Source organism: Mytilus californianus, unplaced genomic scaffold, assembly GCF_021869535.1.
Source record: "Mytilus californianus isolate M0D057914Y unplaced genomic scaffold, xbMytCali1.0.p SCAF_14, whole genome shotgun sequence".
Lineage (NCBI taxonomy): Eukaryota > Metazoa > Mollusca > Bivalvia > Mytilida > Mytilidae > Mytilus > Mytilus californianus.
The window spans coordinates 5,766,562-5,777,753 of NW_026262626.1; the positions used below are offsets into that span (position 1 = coordinate 5,766,562).

Sequence of the window (11,192 nt, forward strand, 5' to 3'; positions counted from 1 at the left end):
GGGTAATAATCGCAATAATTTAAACTCGCATTTTGAAATTTTTTATATGAATTAAACAGGATTTTTCTCAATATCGCAAAAATAAAAATCGCATTTTAGTCTAAAATAACAAAATCGCAATAATAAATGCACGCAATAATTTCTGAATTTACAGTAAATATGACAAAATATCAAATGATTTAAGTATTTTAATTTACTATTGTGTGAAATGTAAAATGTAAGCTAAAGAAATCCTGATAAATCAATGCAGATTTCATATTCTGTCAGTTTGAAACAAACAGTTTTATAGAATAAGTTATCATCAAATAATTAATAACACTCAATCTAATTAAAATTAAATTTCCACACTCAGCGACGAAGAATAAAAAAAAATGAGCAAGTGTGGAGATTTAATTAGATCGAATAACACTCAACTGCAATTATTAGAATTGTATGTTGGTTTTTCTTATTAAAACAAAAACACATTTTTTAAATAAAAGAAAAAAATTAGAGTAAGTAAAACATATAAAATTCTTTTAGAAATACCAAACGGCTGTTTCTACAACAAAATAGATACCAACAAAAATTGACATTTGCTGCACTTGATTGAGAAGAGAAATTATTGTTTGTTAAAATTATTAGCAATAAATCATGAAAAAAAAACAATAATTGTCTGAATCGACTTGAATTCCAAATAATTTTTAAAACTAACAAATAAAGAGAAATAGAGAAACAAAAAAGTCAGCAAGACTAACTCTATACACTTTTTATGTATGAATTTTTTTCTTGCCTTTATTCACAAATAATTCTGTAAATAATTTTATCCAATATTCATGTGGGCATTTTGTTATTAAATTTGTGTTCATTATATGTTTATTGTACATATTGTATAGACATTTATCCATTGTTGAAGTCCAAATGTTAAACTCCAGATATGCTTTTGTGATTATGGGCTGCTGTCTCATTGACATGCCTCACATCTCCTTTTATGCATGCATAAAAATCACAAGGCACTTGTCTCTGAATTTTTTTCAGAGATAAGTTCCTGTGATGCAAATATTTGTTTCCAGGACCAAATACATAACTTTATATTAGTACAATTTTCACGATAAGTATTTTATGATAATGCTAGTCAGGTTGTATACATATTTTTTTTTCACAATATAAAATGAAGTTGTCTTATATTAATTGTCTATATAAGTATCAGTGACGGATCCAAAAGGGGGGGGGGGGCATATGGTTGGAACACACACCCTTTTATTCTGTTGGCTGGATCTGCCCCTGAGCCCTGAGTATAGTACAAGTTTTATTGATACACCTCAAAATTTGCACTTGATTGATTTTCCATTCAGTTTTATTTATGTTGTATGAAATTAGGGAAATGACCATTTAACTTTGAAGTATGGTTATGTTTTGTTTTCATTCTGAATTTTTTTTTGAACCCTGCCAAAATTATTTAATATTTTTTAAGAATTTTAATATTAAATTAAATTAAATGGCAAATACTTAAATTAAGTTTTTTTTTTCTTCTCCTTGATCAAAAGATTTCTTTCTTTAAAGTTTGGAATATTTTCTTTTCAAATGTACTTGTCTAGTTTATCCTATCTTAAGGTTTACATTGCACTTTTTGTGAAATTCATTTGAACTTATGTACCAGAAAATATAAAAATAGGTTTCAGCTTTCAATTTTTGTTGTTGTTCTATGAATAACTTATGTTTGTTTGTGTACTTGTAAATTTAGGAGATTTTTGAACTCATAAGACATCCTGTTAAGTGATTAATACAAGGTCATGTGATTCATTAGCTGTGTATTTACTGTCCTTTTTTCAAATTTGTGAGCTCTTAAAATCTTTTTGATGTTCCAATAATGGTCTATTGTTATCAAGTGATAAAGTCATAAATGCATATAAGCCAAAATCCTTTAGTATATATCCATACATAAATTATAACAGTCCCTCATTAAGTATGTATTGTCATGATAAGATAGACTAGTCTAGTACACATGTACCAACATCTAGGACTTGACCACATTTCTTTTGCTTATAGGCAAAGTAGGTACAGAAACAGGTAATAATGATTAAAAGATGTACAATGTACATTCTTGTTTTCATTACATGAAAAAAAAATCCATAATTCTACCTTTTTGTGCTTAGTAAACCCACCTTTTTGTACATTTTTGAAGTTTGTTTTAATTGACTTTATCACTGCATAATTTCTTAAGAAATTGTTAAAAAAATGAATAAAATGTTGTTGTTTTCAGTTGTTTTGTTCATTCAATACCTGATTTATAATTATAAATGTAATTTTGATTGTGAGTCCACAACTGAAATTGTCAGCTAAAATTCAACAGCTGATTAAATGCCAAATATTAAGACATCTCAATGACCTCTACATTTTGTTTTTAGATCACTTGGCCAAAATTCAAAGTGAGCTTTTCTCATCACTTGGCATCCATTGTCCATTAACTTTTACAAAAAACTTTTCCTCTGAAACTATTTCGCCAAAATTAATCAAACTTGGCCACACTCATCATTAGCTTATCTAGTTTTAAAAATATATTGGCCTGGCAACCAACATGGCCAACATTGCTAAAAATGGAACATAGGGGTAAAATGCAAGTTTTGTCTATTATCTTGAAAACTGCTATAATTAGAGAAAATCTGACAGAGATAGCAATAGTCTGATTGATGAGATACACCTACTGTTGTCCTAAAAGTTTCAACTAAAATTAACATTATTAATGATCGATGTAATTAAGGTCAAGGTTAGATGAACCCTGCCAGACAGACATCATACCATACACCAAATATAGTTAACCTATTGCGTATGGTATAACAGGACCAAACCCAATTAGGAACAATGAACCATGAAAATGAGGCCAATGTCAGATGAACCCTGCCAGACAGAAATATACACCTTACAATCATTCCATACACCAAATACACAGGAAATTGTCTCTGAAAAAGAAATTCCTATTAAGTATATAGGAATTTCTTTTTTTCAGAGAAAAGTGCCTGTGACCAAATATAGTTGACCTATTGCTTAAAGTATTTGATAAGCGGACAAAACTATGAAAATTTCACAATAGCCAATGAACCATGAAAATGAGGTCAAGGTCATATGAATTCTGTCCATTAGACATACTGGTTACAATTATCCTATACACCAAATAAAGTTGACCTATTGCTTATAGTATCTGAAAAATAGACCAATTCAGAAAAAAAAACTAATGAACCGTGAAAATGAGGTCAAGGTGAGATGAAACATGGCAGTCAGAAATGTACACATTACAATAATTCCATACACCAAATATAGTTGACCTATTGCTTATAGTGAGGTTGAGGTCAGGTGAACCCTGTCTGACAGTCATGTAGACCTTGCAAGGATAAACAATTATATATTCCATATACCAAATATAGTTAACCTATTACTCATAATAAGTGAGAAATTCAACCAGTCGCTGAACTATAAAAATAAGGTCAAGGGGACAATGAACATACGTCAGAATGAAACTTCGTAAAACCGAGGCATCTGCCTACAAGGTTTGAAGCATCCTGGTCTTCTACCTTCTGAAATATAAAGCTTTAACAAATAGTTTTCGCTGTCCCTGCTTCTGGGTTGCAATCCCTATGTCTCACATTCTAATAGATCGACAGAAACTTAAATAAGCACACATTTTCAGCAAGACGAGATCTACAAATAAGTTGACATTGTTGAAATCGTCTGACAACCCCTTATTAGAATTATTGCCCTCTAAGTTCAATGACGAATGTTTTCCATTTTTTGCGTTTTTGTCGTCTAATATATGAAAAACTATTATAGAAAGTAAGAAACTCAAAAGAGCAAAAACGCTCTTTAGAGTCTCTAGTTTTTAATTTTGTGCAGGGAATGTATGACTGGTCCTTTGTAAGAAGCAGTTGACTGGGACTGCCAAAGAGTGCACCCGTGCTCCATAAAATATATGTGACCTGAATTCTCCTTTCTCAAGAGTTATTGTTTCCTTCTTAAAACGGGCTTTGTATAAGATATATAGGAAAATCTTCATAGATCGAAAGTACAAGGTTTATAACTATAATATTCGGGGGAGAGTAGGGTTTTAAGTATTTTTAAATATGTTTCCTTTTGCAAAAATGGCAATAAATACTGCAGGTCTTTTATGGAAAGCGGCAAAGAAGTTACACCCCACACTTAAAAAAAAAGGAAGGTGATGTCCGTTCCTCCATCGGTCAATCAGACCAAAATCAGTGCAGAAAAGGTGTTGGTAGTAGTGCACTTTTCGGACCCATATATATCAGTTCTCACTGCCTTTCCCTGTATCGGTACATATAAAGACATTGAGCGGGACATTTAAGTTGAAATTGTAAAAAAAAAATATTGATTTCGTTTAATTTCATTTCGTTTTGCGCCATTTCGTTTCGTTTCGTTTCGTTTCGTTTTGTTCCGTTCCGCTTTTATTTCGTTTCGCACTTTACAGGTAACCGAATACGACAGTTGTTTTTCATTCGTTCCGTTGGTTGATAAAGTGCAACGTTCGATTTTTTTCCAGTTTTTATGGACTTTTCCTTTTTGATTTACCTTGGTATTTTTTTTAAACCTTTATTTACCCAAAACTCATTCGGGACCTTTCTCACATTTCGTGTGATCATACATTTGTATATCAAAATTTGGTTAAAAACAGTTATTCTACCACACTGGAAAAGTGGAATTATCGGGATATGATTCAGTAGTAATAATGTTTTTGTGTGAGCAAGTTTACATTCGTAATGTTGGATTATTTGTTGTCGTGAACATGAAATATTTGCTCCCGGGCTGACGTTAAGCCGCAAGTTACCCATATCGAACGAAAGCATTAACAATTATAGATCATTGTTTACGCTTTATTTCGCTGTCAGGTCTAGGTATGGATGTGTAAACCTACGTTGGTTACGAGTGATGGCTCTCCTTTCGGGTGAACAGGCGATAACTACAGTTTGTTTATGTGAGGAAATTTCTGGTCATTTTTGTGAGTTCGTTTCAAGAAATTTCGGGTTGGTATTGGTCTTTCGGGTCTGCAATGGTCTTGAAAGCAGTTTTCGGGTAGCCTTTTTGTCAGAATGTCAGATTTCGGGTACGTGTTTTGTAATTCTATGCAAATTCCCTTTTGTCACATGTTTGCCTAAGTAAAATTTTATTGGATTTATGTCAAGTTAAATTCGGATAATTTAGGGTATGATAAAAAAAACCCTGAAAAACCGACTGGCACTCAACAGCTTGCATTTCATGACCTCATATCACGGTTAATTTGTTGTCAAACCCGATTATTTTATGATACGACCATTATAATTTCGGCAGGGGGAGGGGGGGGGGGGTCATCAAAATCTTTAATTCTCAATTATTTATTTTCATTCTGTGTTTAATTCGGGTGCAGCAGTACGTGAAGGTAAATTTCCTGGGTGGAAGGGCAAAAAGGAGGGGGGGGGGGGGGGGGGGGTGTTATAAGTGGCACGATCATATCTATTGATGTCCCATATAAATCCGCAAATGATAAAAAAAAAACTTCCCCAACGTTTAGCCCAAAACTATTAATTTTCAATAGAATAAGGATTGAAATAGTTTGCTTCAAAATCTTTCAAGCCACTCTCATTTAATGAAGCTTATTTCTTAATCACGGGGAGTGGGGGTCTATCTAAACATGGGATTTCGGGTACAGTAGTGCAGCGTGGAAAAACACCCAAATTTCATAAATTAAAACCTTGAGAAAAAATCACGACACTTAATATGTTTCCGATGGCAAAATCATGACCCATTCATAGTTTTCTCAGTAATCACATATTATACAATATAAATAAGAAGATGTGGTATGATTGCTCCAAGTACAAGTTTTGATATCTTAATTTGAATAAAAACGATAAAACAGCATTTAAACAAACATCTATTATAATTCGGAGGATGCAAATTTACTGACCCACTGATATTGGACCTCAGTGAAATTCAGTGTATGCCATTTATACAATTTAAATATAAAAAGGGAACCTATTTCAGCGGCACGTCTGTGTATACCTTCATTTAGTCATAGAACCCCAAATCTAGATTGAGACCCACGTGCGTGTCCTCAACATCCCAGTTCTGAAATATAGTCGCATATATATTATTTATCTCAGGTGTACCACCCCTTTTTCTTTCTAGGGTAATATGTTACCGTAAAAACTTTTATCATTCAAAACGACGTGTGAAAACTTAACACTTAGACGGTAAGCACCGGTATGTGTGACCCGCCCTCCCCCCTGAAAATAAACGTTCGCCCCTCTGCCCCGGTTTCATTTGATTTGTTCCAACTAAAACAATGAAATTCAGATACATGCAAACTTTGCAACACACAAACATATTGTATTATAAGACATTTGGCAGAGATTTATGTTAAAATTATAAAAAAAAATATTTATTTCGTGTCATTTCGTTTCGTTTTGCGCTATTTCGTTTCGGTTTGTTTTGTTTCTTTCCGTTTCTATTTCGTTTCGCACTTTACAGGTACCCGTCGTATTCCTGACTTGGTACAGGCATTTCCGAGAGAAAACAAAATGGTGGGTTAAACCTGCTTTTATAGCTAGCTAAACCTCTCTGAGACTCTTGTATTGTTTATAGTTCCGTTATTTTGTATAAATTGGGTGAGCAACACAGACATACAAGGTTAATATGACAATAATTGGGATCCAGCAGCCAAAACTGTGTAAACATACATCACAGACATATAACACAACTGACTAAAAAATTCAAACAAACAAACAAATAAATCCAACAAAGACGTAAACAAAAAAGTTCTTGCTGTTGTTAGTGCATACTGTCCAAGGTTATGGATATGGATAACTCCCATATAAACAACATCGTATTAGTTCAGAACAGGGTTTTCTGTATGATGACTCCAAAACTTTATTTTCGGATAAATTGCTGTTTGCTTAACCTCAAATGGCAAATATGTCATGCATATATTGAAGAAGACAACACATTTACAATAAATAAAATATGTTGGCTTTACAAAGTGGCTCGATCGAGAAGGTTGGGGATTATAGACTGCCACGTGCAACAGAGAAAACATGGACACAAAACCTTTTTGTGGTCGTATATTGGTATGACGTTGGCGTCGTCGTCGTCGTCGTCGTCGTCCGAAGACACATTGGTTTTCGCACTCTAACTTAAGTTTAAGTGAATGGATCTCTATGAAATTTTACCATAAGGTTCAATACCACAAAAGGAAGGTTGGGATTGATTTTGGGGGTTATGGTACCAACAGTTAAGGAATTAGGGGCCAAAAATAAGCATTTTTGTAACGTCCGGACATAACTTGTGTTAGTGTATGGATCTCTCTGACATTGTACCACAAGGTTCCATATTACAAAGGGAATACTGGGATTGATTTTTGGGGTAATTGCCTCAAAATTTTAGGAATTAGGGGCCAAAAAAGGGGCAAAAAACAAGCATTTTTCTAGTTTCATGACAATAACTTGTGCGTAAGTGTATGGATCTTTCTGAAATTGTACTACAAGGTTCTATATTACAAAGGGAAAGCTGGAATTGAGTTTGGGGGTAATTGCCCAAAACGTTTAGGAATAAGGGGCCAAAAATAAGCATTTTTCTAGTTTCCAGACAATAACTTGTGTTCAAGTGTATGGATCTCTTTGAAATTGTACTGCAAGGTACCTCACCACAAAGGGAAGGCTGGGATTGATTTTGGGGGTAATTCCCCAAAACTTTAGGAATTAGGGGCCAAAAAGGGGCAAAAAACAAGCATTTTTCTAGTTTCAGGACAATAACTTGTGTGTAAGTGTATGGATCTTTATGAAATTGTACTACAAGGTTCCATACCACAAAGGGAAAGCTGGAATTGAGTTTGGGGGTAATTGCCTAAAACGTTTAGGAATAAGGGGCCAAAAAGGGGCCAAAAATAAGCATTTTTCTAGTTTCCAGACAATAACTTGTGTTCAAGTGTATGGATCTCTCTGAAATTGTACTACTTGGTACCATACTACAAAGGGAAGGCTGGGATTGAGTTTGGGGGTGATGAATCATAAGGGGGTTCAAAAGTTGGGGGAAGGGTTTTTTTTTTCTTTTTTTCCTTTTTTTTCCTTTAAAATTTTCCATTTTTAATTGGTTATTTCTGATTTATATATAAAAGCAAATAATAATGATATAGTTTGTATAGGTTAATTTAAAATTTATAAGTTCTTAGACCACATTCATTCTGTGTCAGAAACCGATGATGTGTCAAATATTTAATCACAATCCAAAGTCAGTGTGTATCAAGCTTGAATGTTGTGTCCATTCTTGCCCCAACTGTTCAGGGTTCGACCTCTGCGGTCGCATCAAGCTGCGCACAGCGGAGCATTTTATTAAAAGAAAATATGAACGTACAGAACACTAAATACCATGTATATTTCTGAGAAACAAAATTTATTGATATCTAAGGGCAACCATAGCAGCAACATTCCTTGTCCTCGTGGCAGAAAGCAAATAAACACTTCAGAATGTTGACACAAGCAGTGTTGCAAGTCAGAGGTGAAAATCCACAGTCTAAATCGTCTATACAAAAGGGCTCTGATACCTGTCTTCTAGCTGAAAAGAATATATCAATTTCTAAATCAAACGACTGTTTATGCAAATCATTTTAGCACGTACACAGGAAAAGTTTGAAATTGTTTTTTTTTATATTTTTATATATACAACTGGCATCTTAATTACAATTTGCAGTAATGAGTACAAACAAATGTATGATAAGTTGGTTAATATCCGGTTATTTCCCATACAGATATTTAGTGCTGCTTTTATATGTTATTTCTTTGAGTAAAAAAAACCTGAATACTGTAATAATTAGACACGTGATCAAAGGATATTGGCAACAGTTATGTGTCGGGCATAAAATAAAATACAAGCTATTTAGAAATATCTGCAAAAGGAGAGAGGTGACCGATTATTTTGTATATTTATAATATCCCATATTTCAGTTTTCTGCAAAGGAGAGAAAAAAAATGTTCTGTGCATTTTTTTTTTTCGAGTAATGTGAAACTCATTCTTAAGGCCTCGTTTAAATGCTTTACCACCTTTTAAATATTTTCAGTGGTCTAGCCAGTAACATCACTATGCCTACAAGTGTTCAACCCAATTTTCAGTCGATTATATGAAAAAAAAAAACTATGTTATCATATTGTGGCCGTCAAAATCCCTTAAAGTTCCATAAACATTTATTCTTTGGTTGCATGTACACAAGATGATAAAACAGATAATTTTGCACCCCCCTAAATAAGTAATAAATTTTGTAGACTATGTGTTTACCATACAATTATAACAAGACTTACATTTTTGAAGCAACTCAGAAAATCTTGCTATGTCGGCTGAAGCCATACCTGATATGACAAAAGTATAACAATTTGATATTTTCTTATAGTTTTGCATTACTTATATAAAACAGTTTATTTGATATTTTATTGTTAAATAGCCAAAGTAAGACTTAGTATACTAAAGTGCATAATATGCAGTGACTGAATTAAGAAATATACAATCTTTTCTCATAACTGGATGTATCAACTGGTATTGTCAAATGTTTTGTAGACAATATGCTTCTATATTTAGCCTCTATTATATGTTTATAGTCTTAGTATCTTAGCATTTTTCTTCTATTTAATCTTATTATGCCATTTTCTTGCGTTTTATGTCGTTTTTTTATATTTAGTATTTTATTATGCTAAATTGAGGTTTAAATGCTAGCAAGGAATGCATCGTACACTAAAAATCGTGCTTAGAAATTAAGCACTTAATTACATGTTTAGTGCTTAAAGTGTTTAGGATTGTGTTTATTATCTAAACACATTTCTCACTAAGCACATTAAATGTAAACGTGTCTTGTCGTTGAATTTAAAACACCAATTTCTAAGCTAAACACGATGCTATACACAATCTTAAACACGTTGTCAACCTAAACATGTTTAGAACTGAGACACATTTAGACAAAAACGTAAAAAAGAGCACAAAAGATGTGCTTAGAAATGTGTTTATGATCTCAACACAATTTATACAGTGTAGTATCGAATTCTTTGATTCAAGGTTATACTTTCTTTGTACCTTCTTTTTTTCCTCAAATCTGTTTTATATTCTTATGTTCATAAAATAATGCATCGCATCTTACCAATAATGAATAGTGACAGAATTAGTAATGTTAGCTTCATCTTCAAGTCGTCTTCTGAATTAATTCTGAAAAATAAATTTCTAGGAAAATAAATTCTTGATGATCGACAGGGAATAAATGCATTTAAACCTCAATTTAGCATACTAAAATACTAAGTATAAAAAATCACCTCTGTTTTTCATATTGATTCAACAAATATATTTGCAAACTTCTTTAAATGCCAAATCATCTGATTTATTATATTTTGTAGAAACGAGGGCAGGTTTTATAATTTTATAACAGACAGGAAGTTAACATTCCAGTGGACACTTAATGTTCGCAATAGTTATATGTAAAGGTTTTTCCCTGGTTCCTGTATTCGTTCGTTCAAAATACACCCCCCCCCCCCCCCCATAAAAAATGACAGTGCTTCATTTAAAATTTATCTGCATAAAGATGATTTACTGATGCATGATAGGTGTCTTATGGTCACCGTTCATCACGAGTTGGTTGGTCAATTCACTACAAGTGCCTTAAAGATGACTAAAAAAGTTTTCTCGATTTTATAGCCGACATAGAATTATTGAACTTCGCAAATTGTGCTACTACAAGCTGAGGCAGCGGGTGAAGAATGTGGAGCAATATTTATTTTGGTATAAAAGAGTATCCTTCGATGCCATATTCAAATTCCATGCAGTAGTTTTTAACAACTCTTAGGGTTTTTACACTGCGAGTGAAATTCAGGAGAAATTAGCCACTCCATTTATACATTTTTATGATTGTTGAACGCGTATGATGTTTGTGAAAGTTTTAAGAACTTACCTTGTTCTCTTTCACTCTTATATTTGATACAAAACCCGAACTTTGCAATTTCGGACTATATATATGTGCAAATAATACCTACATTTAAAAGAAAGTAAGCTGAGAATCTTCACCGATTACATACAGGCACTAATCAGATAACGGCGTCATGTATAAAATAGGTCGATTTCAAAATTTGTCTCAAAAATGTCTGATAAGCACGGTTTGTGCCAGTTTTAAGGCTAGGGCAATGAAATTAGAATGCATCAAGAAGATTAAT

The 11,192-nt window shown here is 33.0% G+C and overlaps 1 long non-coding RNA gene across 1 annotated transcript; it reads right to left on the minus strand.

The window, feature by feature from the left end:
* Positions 1 to 8,382: 8,382 nt before the first annotated feature.
* LOC127724098 (uncharacterized) lies at positions 8,383 to 10,215 on the minus strand. The gene is made up of 3 exons (XR_007992324.1): positions 10,133 to 10,215; positions 9,306 to 9,353; positions 8,383 to 8,565 (listed from the first exon to the last, which is right to left on the minus strand). It is a non-coding gene; the product is annotated as an uncharacterized LOC127724098 (long non-coding RNA).
* Between the last annotated feature and the right edge of the window lie 977 nt (positions 10,216 to 11,192).